This window comes from Phocoena phocoena, chromosome 20, assembly GCF_963924675.1.
Source record: "Phocoena phocoena chromosome 20, mPhoPho1.1, whole genome shotgun sequence".
In the NCBI taxonomy this organism is placed as follows: domain Eukaryota; kingdom Metazoa; phylum Chordata; class Mammalia; order Artiodactyla; family Phocoenidae; genus Phocoena; species Phocoena phocoena.
The window spans coordinates 11,037,428-11,053,148 of NC_089238.1; the positions used below are offsets into that span (position 1 = coordinate 11,037,428).

General features: G+C 41.8%; 1 non-coding gene across 1 annotated transcript; it reads right to left on the reverse strand.

Moving 5' to 3' along the window:
• Positions 1-12,564: 12,564 nt before the first annotated feature.
• On the reverse strand, positions 12,565-12,637 carry TRNAR-UCU (transfer RNA arginine (anticodon UCU)). The gene has a single exon. It is a non-coding gene; the product is annotated as a tRNA-Arg (tRNA).
• Positions 12,638-15,721: the final 3,084 nt, after the last annotated feature.

Here is a 15,721-nt window from a genome sequence, read left to right on the forward strand (position 1 = left end):
GTTTATTCATTCTTCTATTGATGGACACCTGTTTCCAGTTTGGGGCTATCATGAATAAAGCTGGTATGACTATTCTTGTATACTTGTTTTTATGAACATAGGCTTTCATTGCATAAACACTAGGAGTGGAATTACTGTGTCAAAGAATGGGGGAATACTTAGTTTAATAAGAAACTAGCAGACCCTTTTCAAAATTGGTTATCCTATTTCACTGTCCTACACTATTTTACTAAAATTAGAATTCCTGTTACTCTGTGTTGTCATCAACATATTGTGTTGTCAGTGGGTCTTTTTTTTTTAAGTTGTACTTATTTATTAGAATTTTTAAAATTAATTAATTTATTTTTGGCTGCATTGGGTCTTCGTTGCTGCGTGCGGGTTTTCTCTAGTTGTGGCGAGTGGGGGCTACTCTTCCTTGTGATGCACGGGCTTCTCATTGCAGTGGCTTCTCTTGTTGTGGAGCACGGGCTCTAGGCACGTGGGCTTCAGTAGTTGTGGCACGTGGTCTCAATAGTTGTGGCTTGCGGGCTCCAGAGCGCAGGCTCAGCAGTGTGGCACACGGGCTTAGTTGCTCCTCGGCATGTGGGATCTTCCCGGACCAGGGCTCGAACCCGTGTCCCCTGCATTGGCAGGCAAATTCTTAACCACTGCGCCAGCGGGGAAGTCCCAATAGGTCTTTTAAATTTTATCCATTCTGGTAGGTGTGTTGTGGTACCTAATTGTGGTTTTAATATGCATTTCCCTGAAGTCTAATCTTTTTTGTTTTGTCTTTTTTATTTTTGGCCGTGCTCCACGGCCTGCGGGACCTTAGTTCCCTGGCCAGGGATGGAACTCACGCCCCCTGCAGTGGAAGCACGGAGTCTTAACCACTGGACCACCAGGGAAGTCCCTAATCATTCAGAGTAATTTTTCACTAGTGTGGTATCCAGTGGGATAATGGGAGGAGCTTTGTGGAGCACTGAGAAGGGATGAAATAGGAAAGCAGGCAAGTATATGGACCCAAAAAGTCTAGGCTGATTTCTAGGCAGAATTAAGGGCTCACTGGAGGTTCTATACCACAAATTTAAAGTCAGACCTTTCATCAGGGTTGTATGATTTTCCTCCAGTGTCAGAGGGAAATCAAAATGGAGTTGGTATTGCTAAGAGAGCTCTCTGGAGCCAGGAGGACGTTAAGGAAGTGTGACTTGTGCACATCTCAGCCTGGGTGAAATCTGATCTTTTGATCAGATCACCTGCCAGAAACTCAAGATACTTATCAGACCCTCTACCCTAAAATGACTCGTGACAGTCTTCTATCTACTTATTGGACTCCTACCCTTAAACACCTTGTGATTCCTTAAGGACAAATATTTTCTGACTCTCATTAGAGTCCGTCACAATTCTCACCAGGCAACTTTTTTTTTTAAATTAATTAATTTCCTTTTGGCCGCACACGGGCTTTCTCTTGTTGCGGCGAGCGGGGGATGCTCTTCTTGCGGTGCGTGGGCTTCTACTTGCGGTGGCTTCTCTTGTTACGGAACAGGGGCTCTAGGTGTGCGGGCTCAGTAGTTGTGGATCGCGGGCTCAATAGTTGTGGCTCACGGGCTCCAGAGCTCAGTCTCAGTAGTGGCGCAGGGGCTTAGTTGCTCCGCAGCATGTGGGATCTTCCCAGACCAGGGCTCGAACCCGTGTCCCTTGCATTGGCGGGTGGATTCTTAACCACTGCACCACCAGGGAAGTCCCTCACCAGGCAACTTTCAACAGCCTCGTGGCTTTTTGTCTTTATGAGCCCCTGACTTTTTCTCTTCCTTGGAACGCTCTTTTGGGGTTACCTGAATCTGTGTCTCCCAAATTGCCATTCTTAAGACCCCCAATAAACTCTTTTCTTATTTTCAGCCTCCTGCATTCTTTTTTTTTTTTGGTTGACAACAGCTCTGGTCACTTACATCACTCTGGTACAAGCACTGAGTGGGCAGAAAGTTGGATACTGGCAGACTGCCTTTCTAATAGGACAAAGCCAGGGACTTGAGAGTACGTTGCAGAAGGCGTGATTACAGTGATGAAGAGTGGAATTTAAGGTTGGAAGTTGGAAGCACCTGAGTGATATGACAGACAATTCATTCATTTATTCATTTGTTCAACACATTTTCGTTTAATACTTACCTATGGGTCAGGCATCTTGCTGAGTGATGGGGATATGGCTTTGAACAAGAAGTCATGGTTTATCTGAAAAAGAATATATATATGTGTGTATCTGAACCACTTTGCTGCATACCTGAAGCTATCACAACACTGTAAATCAACTATGCTTCGATTTAAGAAAAAGAATGCCAGAATAAATCCAAACGTGTGTGTATATAAATACATAAAAAATATATATATATAAGGGTATTCCCTGGTGGTCCAGTGGTTAGGGCTCTGTGCTGTCACTGCCGAGTGCCCAGGTTCGATTACTGATCGGGGAACTAGGATCCCACAAGCCACACGGTGAGTTAGAAATAAGGACATACTCAAAGAATGATGCGGGTGTGTCAGAGAGACACAGGAAGACATCTTAAAGAGGCTTCCTATGACCAAATCTGGAACAAGTTGAAGCTCAGATTAAATAATAATAGTAAAGGATTATAACCCATTGAATAAAACAAGAATCCGTGACTACAAACTGATAGAAAATCAATGAAAATAAATAAAAAGGAGAGAGCGCATTTTTAGAGTAAAAACTTAATGAATGATGTGGAAGGAATGATGGAATCAAAACATCACCATTTGGCAACCTTTATAATGATAATTAATTCAGGCAAGATTCAGTCATAGATGCTGTGATATTGTGATTTATAATAAGAAACATATTTGGTCTTCATCCTGGTTTCTGGCACAGAGCTCCTAAAGCCCTTGGAAATTTCCTAAGTGATGAGAGTGTTAAAGGTGTCTTGATACTCATAACAAACCCCTTTCAACCACACCTGAGTTTATGCTTATGAGGTGACTTTTGGAAAACACCTAAGGATGGGGGATGGTTGCCTGGGGGATCAACCGTGTAATTAGAGGGTTGGAATTTTCAGCCACTCCCCAAGCCCCACCTCCCAGGAGAGGAGAGGGGCTGGAGGTTGAAATCAATCACCAGCGGCCAGTGATTTAATCAATGGTGTCTATGTAATGAAGCCTCCGCCAAAATCCCCAAAAAGATGGGGTTCGGAGAGCTTCCGGGTTGGTGAACACATGGAGGTATTGGGAGGATGGCACATCTGGAAGCTCCCCACCCCCTCCCGGTACCTTGCCCTGTGCATCTCCTCCATCTAGCTGTTTCTGAGTTACATCTTTTTGTAATAAACCAGTAATCCATTAAGTAAAATGTGTCTCTGAGTTCTTTGAATTGCTCAAGCAAATTAATCAACAGAGCGGGTTGTGGGAACCTCTGAGCTATAGCCGGTCAGTCAGAAGCACAGGTGACAAACTGGACTTGTGATTGGCACCTGCACGTGGGGGGCAGGGGTAGGACTGAGTCTATAAGCTGTGGAATCTGATGCTATCTCCCAGTAGATAGTGTCAGAATTAAGTTAATTGCTTGGTGGTGTTGGAAGGCACATACATCCATACACGTTAAAACTAGTGGGTTCAAGTTTGAGGAGTAACAGGATATTTCCCTGGTCACAAATTATCTCCCCACAAGATACTTATTAATTACTCAGGGGGAAATAGTGACAAAAATAGGAAAAACCTGGCAGCCACCACTTTCACTAAGTGATCAAAGTTAACATCAGTAGTAAGGGAGCAAACAGACATCATGGGCCTCTTGATACGATGCACTGAGAAAGGACACAGCATCGCTTCCGTGGTCTTGGGCAAAATGTGCACAGTCTGAATCTAATCACGTGGAAACATCAGCTAAGCCCAGACGGAGGGACATTCTACAAAGTAACCGGCCTCTGCTCTGCAAAAATATCGCTGTCATGGGACACAAAGAATGATGGAGGCTCTGTTACAGAAGAAAGATTTAAAGAGACTTGGAAACCGAATGCACTGCATGAACAAGGAGTTTCTTTCGCTACAAGAGACATGACTTAAGCAGTTGACAAAAATCTCAAGGTCCAGAAACTAGACACTTTATGTTTGATGTTAATTTCCTGATTTACATAAATGTACAGTGATAATGGAAGAGAATGTCTTTGTTTTTAGGAAATACACGCTGATGTATAATTTAGAGGGAGAGTGGTCACCTGCCAGCCTCTTACTCTCAAACTGTTCAGGAGAGAAAAAATATTTCTATAGAGATAGAAAGAAATGTGGTAAAATGTTAACTTTGGGGAACCTGGTTGAAGGGTATATAGGAATTCTTTGTGTCATTTTTGCAGCTTCTCGATAAGCCTGAAATTATGTCAAACACTTCAAAAAGAAAAACAACAGAAAATAGTGATATTATACTAGGCTAAAAGTAAATGAATAATAACATACCTGCCTCAGAGTAGTTGTGAGGATTAAAAGGAGCATATATATCTATATCTATATCTCTCTCAGGATATTTTTAATTTTGTGCTTTTGCGGTGTTTATAATCTCAAAACAAAACTAGACGAGAATGGGGGGAGAATTGCACCATCAGACAACACATGTCAGTCTGGGAATGCCAAGTGCAACAGAGCACTGGCCTTGGCCATTGGTCTTGTGCTCATCTTTCCAGTAACTATTGCATCCTAGCCAAAAACATTCTTTATTATATTAAGATAATGCCATTTTGGAGAGTCTCAAAGATGATATACTAAGGGAAAGACGACAAAAGAGCGCACTCTGTATGATTCCATTTATATGAATTTCAGGAAGAAGCAAACCTAGCCTCAAAGTAGTGTGCTAGCATCTGTGGCATGGGTGTGGGTGGTGCAGTCTTGACCGTGAAATGATATGGGGGAGTCGTCTGGGGTGTAATAAATACTTTATATCTTGATTCATGAAGTCATTACTCAGGTGAATAGAAATATAAATAATGTGTAGGAAATTTATATAACTTTACACTTGATTCAGGTACTTTGTTGTATGTCTGTTGCTCTTCAGTAAACATTTTTTAAAATAAAAAAAATGAGCTAGGGCTTTCCCTGGTGGCGCAGTGGTTGAGAGTCTGCCTGCCGATGTGGGGGATGCGGGTTCGTGCCCCGGTCCGGGAAGATCCCACGTGCCGCGGAGCGGCTGGGCCCGTGAGCCACGGCCGCTGAGCCTGCGTGTCCGGAGCCTGTGCTCCGCAACGGGAGAGGCCACAACAGTGACAGGCCCGCGTACCGCAAAAAAAAAAAAAAAAAAAAAAAAAAAAAAAGAGCTAATATCTATAAGACAGGTAAGACAGTACCTGGCATCTAGGAAGTACTCACTGAACGTTATTATTTCTTGTATGATTATGTCTCTGATAGTTTACAAAGAGTAGATATTTGCCAGATAAACGCTTGCTCAGTTTTTAAAAGCAACCATTGTTTCTATGTGCCAAGCACCATGGGAAGCACTTCCCAGGCACAGCTGAGTATTCAGAGCACTTTTTCTTGTAAAATAGTATTAGCATTTTGTTTTCCAACGTTTATTATGAAAAACTTCACACCTACAGACAGGTTGGAAAAATCATGCAAAGCACAGCCATTTGCCCACCACTTATTTTTTATTTTATTTTATATTTTTATTGAAGAATAGTTGATTTACAATGTCCTATTAGTTTCAGGTATACAGCAGAGTGATTCAGTTTTATATATATATATATTTTTTTTTTTTCAGATCCTCTTACCTTATAGATTATTACAAAATATTGAGTATAGTTCCCTGTGCTGTACAGTGGGTCCTCGTTGGTTATCTATTTTATATATAGTAGTGTGTGTATGTTAATCCCAACCTCCTAGTTTATCCCTCTTTCCCCCCACTTTCCCCTTTGGTAACCATAAGTTTGTTGTCTATGTCTGTGAGTCTATTTCTGTTTAGTAAATAAGTTCATTTGTATCATTTTTTCAGATTCCACATATAAGCCATATCATATGATATTTGTTTTTCTCTGTCTGACTTGCTTCACTCGGTATGATAATCTCTAGGTCCATTCATGTTGCTGCCAATGGCATTATTTCATTCTTTTTTATGGCTGAGTAATATTCCAGTGTGTGTGTGTGTGTGTGTGTGTGTGTGTGTGTGTGTGTGTGTATCACATCTTTTTTTTAAATTGTTCACTTTATTTATTTTTTAAATTCAATTTTATGTATTTATTTTTGTCTGCGTTGGGTCTTTGTTGCTGCGCGCAGGCCTTCTCTAGTTGCGGTGAGCGGGGGCTACTCTTCGTTGCAGTGTGTGGGCTTCTTACTGCAGTGGCTTCTCTTGTTGCAGAGCACAGACTCTAGGCGTGCGGGCTTCAGTAGTTGTGGCACGCGGGCTCAGTAGTTGTGGCTCACAGGCTCTAGAGCGCAGGCTCAGTAGTTGTGGCGCATGGACCTAGTTGCTCCACGGCATGTGGGATCTTCCTGGACCAGGGTTCAAACCCATGTCCTGTGCATTGGCAGGCGGATTCTTAACCACTGCGCCACCAGGGAAGTCCCTATCGTATCTTCTTTATCCATTTGTCTGTCAATGGACATTTTTCCCTCCACTTAGATTCAAAAATTTTTAACTTTATTTATTTATTTATAACATCTTTATTAGAGTATAATTGCTTTACAATGGTGTGTCAGTTTCTGCTTTATATAACAAAGTGAATCGGTTATACATATACATATTAGTTTTAACTTTTTGTGAGGCCCACTTATGGTACTCCATTTAACAGATGCAAACACTGAGGTACAAACAAGATTAACTTGCTTCCTCAGGGTTTCCCAGAATTAGGATTTGGACCCAGGGAGTCTGACCCTAGAGGGTGCCCCCCAAAACAGCTAGTTCTCATGTTAGGTTTTGGGGGACACAGATGGGAAAGCCGTGCCTCTAACGTCTACATTTCACCATTTAGTGCTGTGCTGTTCAGTAGGTGGCCGCCAGCCACATGTGGCTGCATACATTTAAATTTAAATCATTAAAATTAAATGAAATTTAAAATTCAGTTCCTCAGTGCTCCTCGAGTGCTCAGATAACCACATGTGGCCATTGTATGAACAGTTTCAGACATAAAGTTTTCCACTATTACAGCTGTCCATGGAAATAATCAATAAACAATCTATATAATAGGAATAGAAAATCGTTTTTATTTCAGCCAAACTGAGGACTATAGCCCAGGAGACAAAGATTCAAGAAGCACTTGAAAAAAAAAAAAGAAGCACTTGAATTCTGTTTCGCTGGACTGCAAAATGCAGGAGGCTCATAAAAGCAAAAACCACAAAATTACGTAAGTTGTTTGTCAAGAGTCAAGACTGGAGCTGGCAAGAAGTAACGGTGCTTGTTAAGCAAGGATTGGTTGGGGTCAAAAATGGTTGCTTAGTTACAAGGGGACATCTTGAGACCATAAAGGTACAGCTGGCAGCTAGCAGACACTGTTTTGAGAACGGCTGGTGGTGTCCTTGGGTCTGATACAGTTCAGAAAATTCAAGTTCTCTTTGATGCAGGAACATGTCTGAAATCACATCCACGATGGCCAACTGGCTCCATTTTGAATGCCTGAACCACAGTTACTCCATTTTGATTTTTAAATGCATTCTTTTCTTTCATGGTTAAAGCAGATGTACAATGGATCTTTGATAGGCCACAAAACAGGCTGTTCTAATTAGCATAATTTAAGTTAGGTTAGAAATTCCCTGGTGGTCCAGTGGTTAGGACTCTGTGCTTTCAGTCTCGAGGTCCCAGGTTTGATCCCTGGTAGGGGGACTAAGATCCCACAAGCCACACAGTGTGGCCAAAAAAAAAAAAAAAAAAAAAGTTTAAGTTAGGTCATGTATAAGCCAGAATGACTTCCCCATACTTCAATATGTGAAAATTTCTCCCATCACAGCGCTGGATTCTAGTGGGTAAAATGGACAAGACCTATAATTTCAATCCACATGGCGGTGGTGATGTTGGTGAGCATTGGGGTCAGGTTAGAGGGTGTGTCAGCAACAGATTGGGAAAAAATGTAACCAGCTGGGTGTTTCCTCCCCTCACTTTTATCTTTAATCTTTTTTTAAAGGCGTTTCATCTGCCCCCATATGCCTGTTATTCTTTCCTACTCTCCACCCTCCCTCTGACCTACCGTCAGCATAAATTCAGTTGTTAGTCTACTGTAACCCTAATTGCTTTGATCCATATCACGATGAACTTTCCAGTGGGCTGAATCAGAATTCTTTTTTTTTTTTTTTTTTTTTTTTTTTTTTTGCGGTTCACGGGCCTCTCACTGCTGTGGCCTCTCCCGTTGCGGAGCACAGGCTCCGGACGCGCAGGCTCAGCGGCCATGGCTCACGGGCCCAGCCACTCCACGGCATGTGGGATCTTCCCGGACCGGGGCACGAACCCGCGTCCCCTGCATCGGCAGGAGGACTCTCAACCACTGCACCACCAGGGAAGCCCCAGAATTCTTTTTATGCTGGAATCAGTGTCTCTCCTTGTCTTGCTTTAGATTAGGTAAATCCACTCACAGGAAAAAGCTGAATGTGGAGTTCGGGGTGGAAAGATCTAAGTTCATAGTCTATATTTATTACCTATGTGGATTTGGGCAGGTGAGTTCACCTCCTTGAGCCACCGTGTCTCATTTGTAAAATGAGCATCATCGCATGTGCTTCCTAGTGGTAGCGTGAGAATGATGACGATTAGGTCTGTAAGAGCCCTATAGCCAGGTAGAGCGTTTAGTAATTGGTAGCTGCTGTTATTTGCAGACACTTCGTTTTCTGCTTTCTCCACCCGTAATTCTTCAGGGAAATGCATACCTTGTGTGGCACAGAATGCCCCATACAGAAGCAGTATCTGGGGTTTCAAGCCGATGGATTAGAAATCTACAAGGTAGGAGTTCACAAGCACTGTCAGGTATCACGGCCGTGGATTGAAACACAAATTGGGACTTGTGGGCTTTCTTTTCTGCCTTGTTAGTTTATTTGAAAACTCTGACAATGCCACTTCAATGAAAACACAGTTAAATGTGTTTAAGAAAAAATCTGATAGAATGTGCTCTTGGCATATAATTAAAGAATACCTAGACTATCCCAGTCCCCCCTTTTGAAACAATAATTGTTGAGCCCTTGCAAAGCAATCTCTAGATTCTACCCTGTCCAATAGAACCTCCTGTGACAATGGAAATGGCCTGTAGTCTATGCTGTGCAGTGTGGTCACCGAGCTCATGAGTGCATGTTTAAAGGTGGTTAGTTGTGAGAAACGGAAGTTTCAATTTTGTTTAATTCGAATTAAATGTAACCAGCCATGTGTGGCTTGTGGCATCCATGTTGGACAGCAAAGCTCTTGATCCACAGACTGAGTGTTGGTGCAAGTGGAATGCTGCTTCTTATAATTGAGTTTGATGAACAAACAGTGGTTCCTGGTTTGGGATCTAAGCATTGACATAATTTCTCCAAGTGTGTTCTTGGGGACTAGTCTCTGCTTTTCAGAATCAGCCCGGCCATGGACTGGCCATTTAGTTTCTCTGAGCCTTGGTTACCCAATGTGTCATATGAGGGATAATCATATTCCTTTTGCAAGGTGTTGTGAAGTCAGGCTGCAATTCTAAACCAGCTCCACCTTTTCCTGGCTATGTGACCTTGGGCAAATTACTTAACCTTTCTCGGCTTCAGTTTCATTCACTTTAAGATGGGAATGAAAGTTACCTTCCTCATAAAATAGTCGTGAGGATTAAGCAGTATCTATAAAGTACTCAGAACGGTGCCTGGGGCATGATACAACCTATATATGTGTTTGTTCTTGTACTATGCTTGTGAAAAGACTGGACAAAAATTGTAGGTCAGGAAATCAATTTAGTAAGTCTCCACCAGTGCTTTTGAGGTCTGTTTCTTTACTGTGTCTCTTGGAATATATTTTCCTGTGTTATGTTAACAATTTATAAAACCATATTTGATATTACCTTTTTAAAAAATTGAAGTTGATTTGCAAAACGTTTCAGGTATACATTCTTTTTTAAAAAAATTTTTATTGAAGTATACTTGATTTACCATGTTGTGCTAGTCTCTACTGTACAGCAGAGTGACTCAATTATACACATACATACATTCCTTTTTTTAAAAATTTGTTTATTTATTTTTGGCTGCGTTGGGTCTTCGTTGTTGCGTGCAGGCTTTCTCTAGTTGCGGCGAGTGGGGGCTACTCTTCGCTGCAGTGAGCGGACTTCTCGTTGTCGTGGCCTCTCCTGTTGCGGAACACGGGCTCTAGGTGCGCGGGCTTCAGTAGTTGTGTCGCGCGGGTTCAGTGGTTGTGGCTCACGGGCTCTAGAGCGCAGGCTCAGTAGTTGTGGCGGACACGCTTAGTTACTCCACGGCATGTAGGATCTTCCCGGACCAGGACTTGAACCCGTGTCCCCTGCATTGGCAGGCGGATTCTTAACCACTGCGCCACCAGGGAAGTCCATGTGAGTCTATTTCTGTTTTGTAAAGAAGTTCATTTGTATTAGTTTTTAGGTAACACATATAAGTGATATCATATATTTGTCTTTCTCTGTCTGACTTACTTAGTGTGATAATCTCTAGGTCCATCCGCTATTATCTTTTTAAAAATTTTATTTTATTGAAGTATAGTAGATTTACCTGCTATTATCTTTTTAAGCAAGGATATGTTTTGTTTCATGACACTTCTTTCTCTGGAAATATCTCAGAGTTACAGAAAAGTTGCAAGTACTGTACAAAGAAATTATTTTTCCTAAGCCATGTAATAATGAGTTGCCAATATTATGCCCCGTCACCTATGGGTGTTTAGTGTGTTTCCTACAAACAGGACCGTCTCCTACATAACCAAAGTACAACCTCAAAAATAAAAAGTATTAGCATTAAAAAATTACTACCATCTAATCCTCACGCTCCATTCAAGTGTCACCAGTTGTTCCAATAACGGCTTTCACAACAAAGGTTCCAATCTAGACTCTCGCATTCCATTTTGTTGTCATGTCTCTTTTGCTTCCTTTAGTCTGGAAAAATTCTTCATTCTTTCCTTGACCTTCGTGACTCTTGTGAACATTACAGCCCAGTTCTGGGGTAGGATGTCCACGGATTTGATATCTTCTCACGATCAGATTCTGGTCCTGCATCTTTGGCAGGAGCGTCACAAAAGTGGTGTTAGGATCTTACATCCCATCAGGATATTCTCATTAACGGTGGTGTCTTTCAGGCTCCTCCGCTGTAAAGTTCCTCTTTTCCCCTTTGTGATTAATGTGTTTTCTGGGGAGGTCTTTTGGGGTCATGTAAATACCCTGTTCCTTGTCAGACTTTTGATTTACTCATTTATTTAGTCATGTCAGGATAGACTCATAGCGTCAAGGGATTGTAATCTATTACAGTCATTGTTTATTTTGATGTTCCAGTTGTTTCCAGTTTGACCTGTGGGAGCTCTTTCCAGCTGGCTCCTGTGTCATTTTCGCCTGTCCCCATCATTCTTTTTTTTTGTTTGTTTGTTTTAGGAGAAGTTAACTGATTTTTTAAAAAAAATTTTATTGGAGTATAGTTGATTTACACCGTTGTGTTAGTTTCGGGTGTACAGCAAAGTGAATCAGTTATACCTATACATATATCCACTCTTTTTTAGAGTCTTTTCCCATATAGGCAATTATACAGTATTGTGTGGAGTTCCCTGTGCTGTACAGTAGGTCCTTATTAGTTGTGTTTTTTTATATATCCCATCATTCTTTAAACTTGTGGAGTTCCCTGTGCTGTACAGTGGGTCCTTATTAGTTATGTTTTTTTATATATCCCATCATCCTTTAAACTTGTGGAGTTCTCTGTGCTGTACAGTAGGTCCTTATTAGTTATGTTTTTTTATATATCCCATCATTCTTTAAACTTGTGGAGTTCCCTGTGCTGTACAGTAGGTCCTTATTAGTTATGTTTTTTATATCCCATCATTCTTTAAACTTTTTTTTTTGCTTCGTGGCACAATAAGATGTGCCAGGCTCGCCTAGTACTTTCCCTGTCCCAGTCCTGGAATTAGCCTTTACTCTGGGAAGCCCTGGGCTATTTTGCTGGAGAATGACATGTAGAAACCAAGAGTTGGGAGTTACATGTGGCCATTGCTATTGGCTCTTACTGTACCCAGGCTCTCTCAGAGTGGGCAGAGGTAGGGAATGTACGTGTGTATATGTGTAGATATAGATTTACATCTATATTCCTTTTTTAAAAATTTTAACTTAAAACATACAGATATGGGTTTATTTGTCAGTCTTTTGATGAGAAGCCTAGGCTTTTCTTTTCTTTTTTTTTTTTTTTTTTTTTTTTTTTCTTTTGCGGTACGCGGACCTCTCACTGTTGTGGCCTCTCCGGTTCTGGAGCACAGGCTCTGGACGCGCAGGCTCAGCGGCCATGGCTCACGGGCCCAGCCGCTCCGCGGCATGTGGGATCTTCCCGGACCGGGGCACGAACCCGTGTCCCCTGCATCGGCAGGCGGATTCTCAACCACTGCGCCACCAAGGAAGCCCTTCTTTTCTTTTTTAAAAAAAATCTTTTGGCCATGCTGTGCAGCATGTGGGATCTTAGTTCCCCCACCAGGGATCGAACCTGTGGCCCCTGCATTAGAAGTGCAGAGTCTTAACCACTGGACCACCAGGGAAGTCCCCTAGGCTCTTTTTTTTTTTTTTTTTTAATTTTTATTGAAACACAGTTGATACAATGTTGTATTAGTTTAATGTGTACAGCAAAGTGATTCATGTACATATATATACATTCTTTTATAAATTCTTTTCCATTATAGGTTATTACAAGATATTGACTATAGTTCCCTGTGCTATACAGTAGGTCCTTATTGGTTATCTACTCCATATATAGTAGTGTGTATATTTTAATCCCAAACTTCTAATTTATCCCTCTTCCCCCCCACCACTTCCCCTTCGGTAACCACAGGTTTGTTGTCTCTGTGAGTCTATCTCTGTTTGGTAAATAACTTCATTTGTATCATTTTTTTACATTCCACGTGTAAGTGATACCATACGATATTTGTCTTTCTCTGTCTGACTTGCTTCACTCGGTATGATAATCTCTAGGTCCATCCATGTTGCTGCCAATGGCATTATTTCATTCTTTTTTATGGCTGAGTAATATTCCATCTGTGTTTATTTCTACATCTGTCTCTCTCTAGTGAAAGTCATGAGTTTACACTGATAACTTCAGTTCCAACCCAGCACTACAGGGCTTATTCTTGTTTTCTCCCTTTACATAATTGTAGCTCATTTCTCTAGCAGTGAGAAATCTGGCTCCCAGTGCCCTTAATATATTTACTTATTTATTCGATCCCCCTGAAAGTAACCAATCTCTTATGGCTGCCACTGCCTGCACCCCTGGCCCCTGAGGTGGAGGCCCTGCTCACCACGTTTGGGTCCTGACACCCTATTCTGGGTCCTGTGTGGCCCCTGCTCCAACCCCTCTTCCAGACACCTGCTTGCTTTGTGCTCAGGAAGGGAAAGGAGAGGAAGAGATTGATGTGTTTAAAATAGAATAGATTACTGTTTTGCTCTTCCAATTTCTACTTTGAAGCTCCTAGCTATTCTTTCCTTTTCTTTTCTGTTCCTTGTTAGAAATGCCAGATTCTGCATGAGTTAAGTGTTCTTTTATTGAACTGGACATAGCTTAAAAATATTTTCAGTGTAATGCTCGCCATAACAGAGGTCACAATGAAGGAAAAGGAGGAGAAAGACGATGAAGAGCAGGAGAATATATTTGCATAAAAAGCAACAGAGAAGGAAATGACGTAATCGCATTCCTGTATTTTTTCCGAGGTTTGATCTTTGAGGTCCCTGGTTTGTGCTTGAGAAATGGATTTCAACATGAGGCAGGGCTCGTTGGGGACAAGGAAGGTGTGACAGGGGACCTGTCACAGGGGAGGCTCTGCCCGAACTGGCCTTGCTGGTTTCTCTTCTTCCCAGGTTTGTGTTTTAAATGAAGGTCTTATTTAATTTTAATTACATAAGTAATACACGAATACCTCCCCGCTGTAAAACATTCGCACAATATAGAGAGAGAGCAAAAAGCCCTTTTGAGAAACGGGAAGTCAACCAGTGACAAAGGGAGGAATTTGGAGGGCAGTGTGGAAATATTTTTCAAAATGACAAATGCACATCACTTTTGACTTGGCAGTTTTCCTCTTAGGAATTTATCTTACAGGCATGGATCATATGGCCAGCATGAGGTCTGCCCAAGTGATATTAACTACAGTAGTGTTTGTAATGGCAATAAAACTAGGAATCACCTAAGTGTTTATTAAAAGGGGTCTGATTAAGTTAATGATAGTACATTCAGACAGTGTGATGCTCTAAGGGCATTAAAAAAAAACGAGGTACAGCTCTATGTATTAATCTGGAGAGAGCCTGAAGAGAATCTTAAGTGAAAAATTAAAGTAAGATGCAGAACTGTGTGCTACCATGGTGTAAAAAACATGATCCATGTGTGAATGCTTGTATATGCCTAAAATATCTCAGGAAATCACTATATTCTTGCTTCTGGAAAGGGAATCGGGTGGCCACGGGATGGGGGTGGGGAGGAGATTTTCCCATCCCTCCTGATGCATCCTTTATATCCTTCCTGTGTGATCTTGGACAAGCCATGTGTCTTCTCTGAGCCTCAGTTTCCCCGTTTGTAAAGGGAGGGTCATGACAAGGGAGACTGGAGTTCTTATTCTGGAACTGGCACAGCAGATGGGCTGTTAATGAGAGGCCCTGCCTCCCCCCAGTCTGGGTCTTCACAGAGAAGTCACTCCAACTTTCTACTTTATCTGAGGATAAAGAGACGCATGCACCCCAATGACGCATGCACCCCAATGTTCACAGCATCCTTATTTCCAGTAATGCCAAGACAGGGAAGCAACTTAAGTGCCCATTAACAGATGAATGGATAAAGAAGATGTGGTATACATATACAGTGAACTATTACTCAGCCATAAAAAGGACTGAAATATGCCATTTTCAGGAACATGGATGGACCTAGAAATTATTACACGAAGTGAAGTAAGTCAGACAGAGAGAGACAAATATTATATGATTTCACTTATATGTGGAATCTAAACTATGACACAAATGAACTGATTTATGAGACAGAAACAGACTCACAGACATGGAAAACAAACTGATGGTTACCAAAGGGGAAGCGGGGGGGAAGGGATAAATTGGGAGTACGGGATTAACAGAGGCACCCTACTATACATAAAATAGATAAACAACAAGGATTTACTGTATAGCACAGGGAACTATATTCAATATCTTGTAGTAAACCATAATGGAAAAGTATTGAAAAAATATAAATATATACATATATATATGTATAACTGAATCACTTTGCTGTACACCTGAAACTAACACAATATTGTAAATCAATTACACTTAAAAAAAAGAAAAGAGTCAGTAGCATTTGCAGCCACCAGTCTGCAGTGAGATGCACAAGGGGATTTTCCTAACTCCTTGGCAGTCTCTGGCGGGTAAGAGGCAAGATAACCCAGTCCTTTCCCAGGCCTCTGCATTCCCAACCACACCCCCGTGCTTGGGTCCCCCTGTGGGTCTCCCCTTCAGGAGTCTCAAGAACCATGATGGTTCTCTCCCTACGGAGACCTCTGTTGAGTGGGGAGTGGGCTCCTGTGGGCTGTCACTCACCCAGCCTAATAAGTGACCTGTGTAGGAGCCCATCTTGGTTCTACATGGCAGGAGCTCCA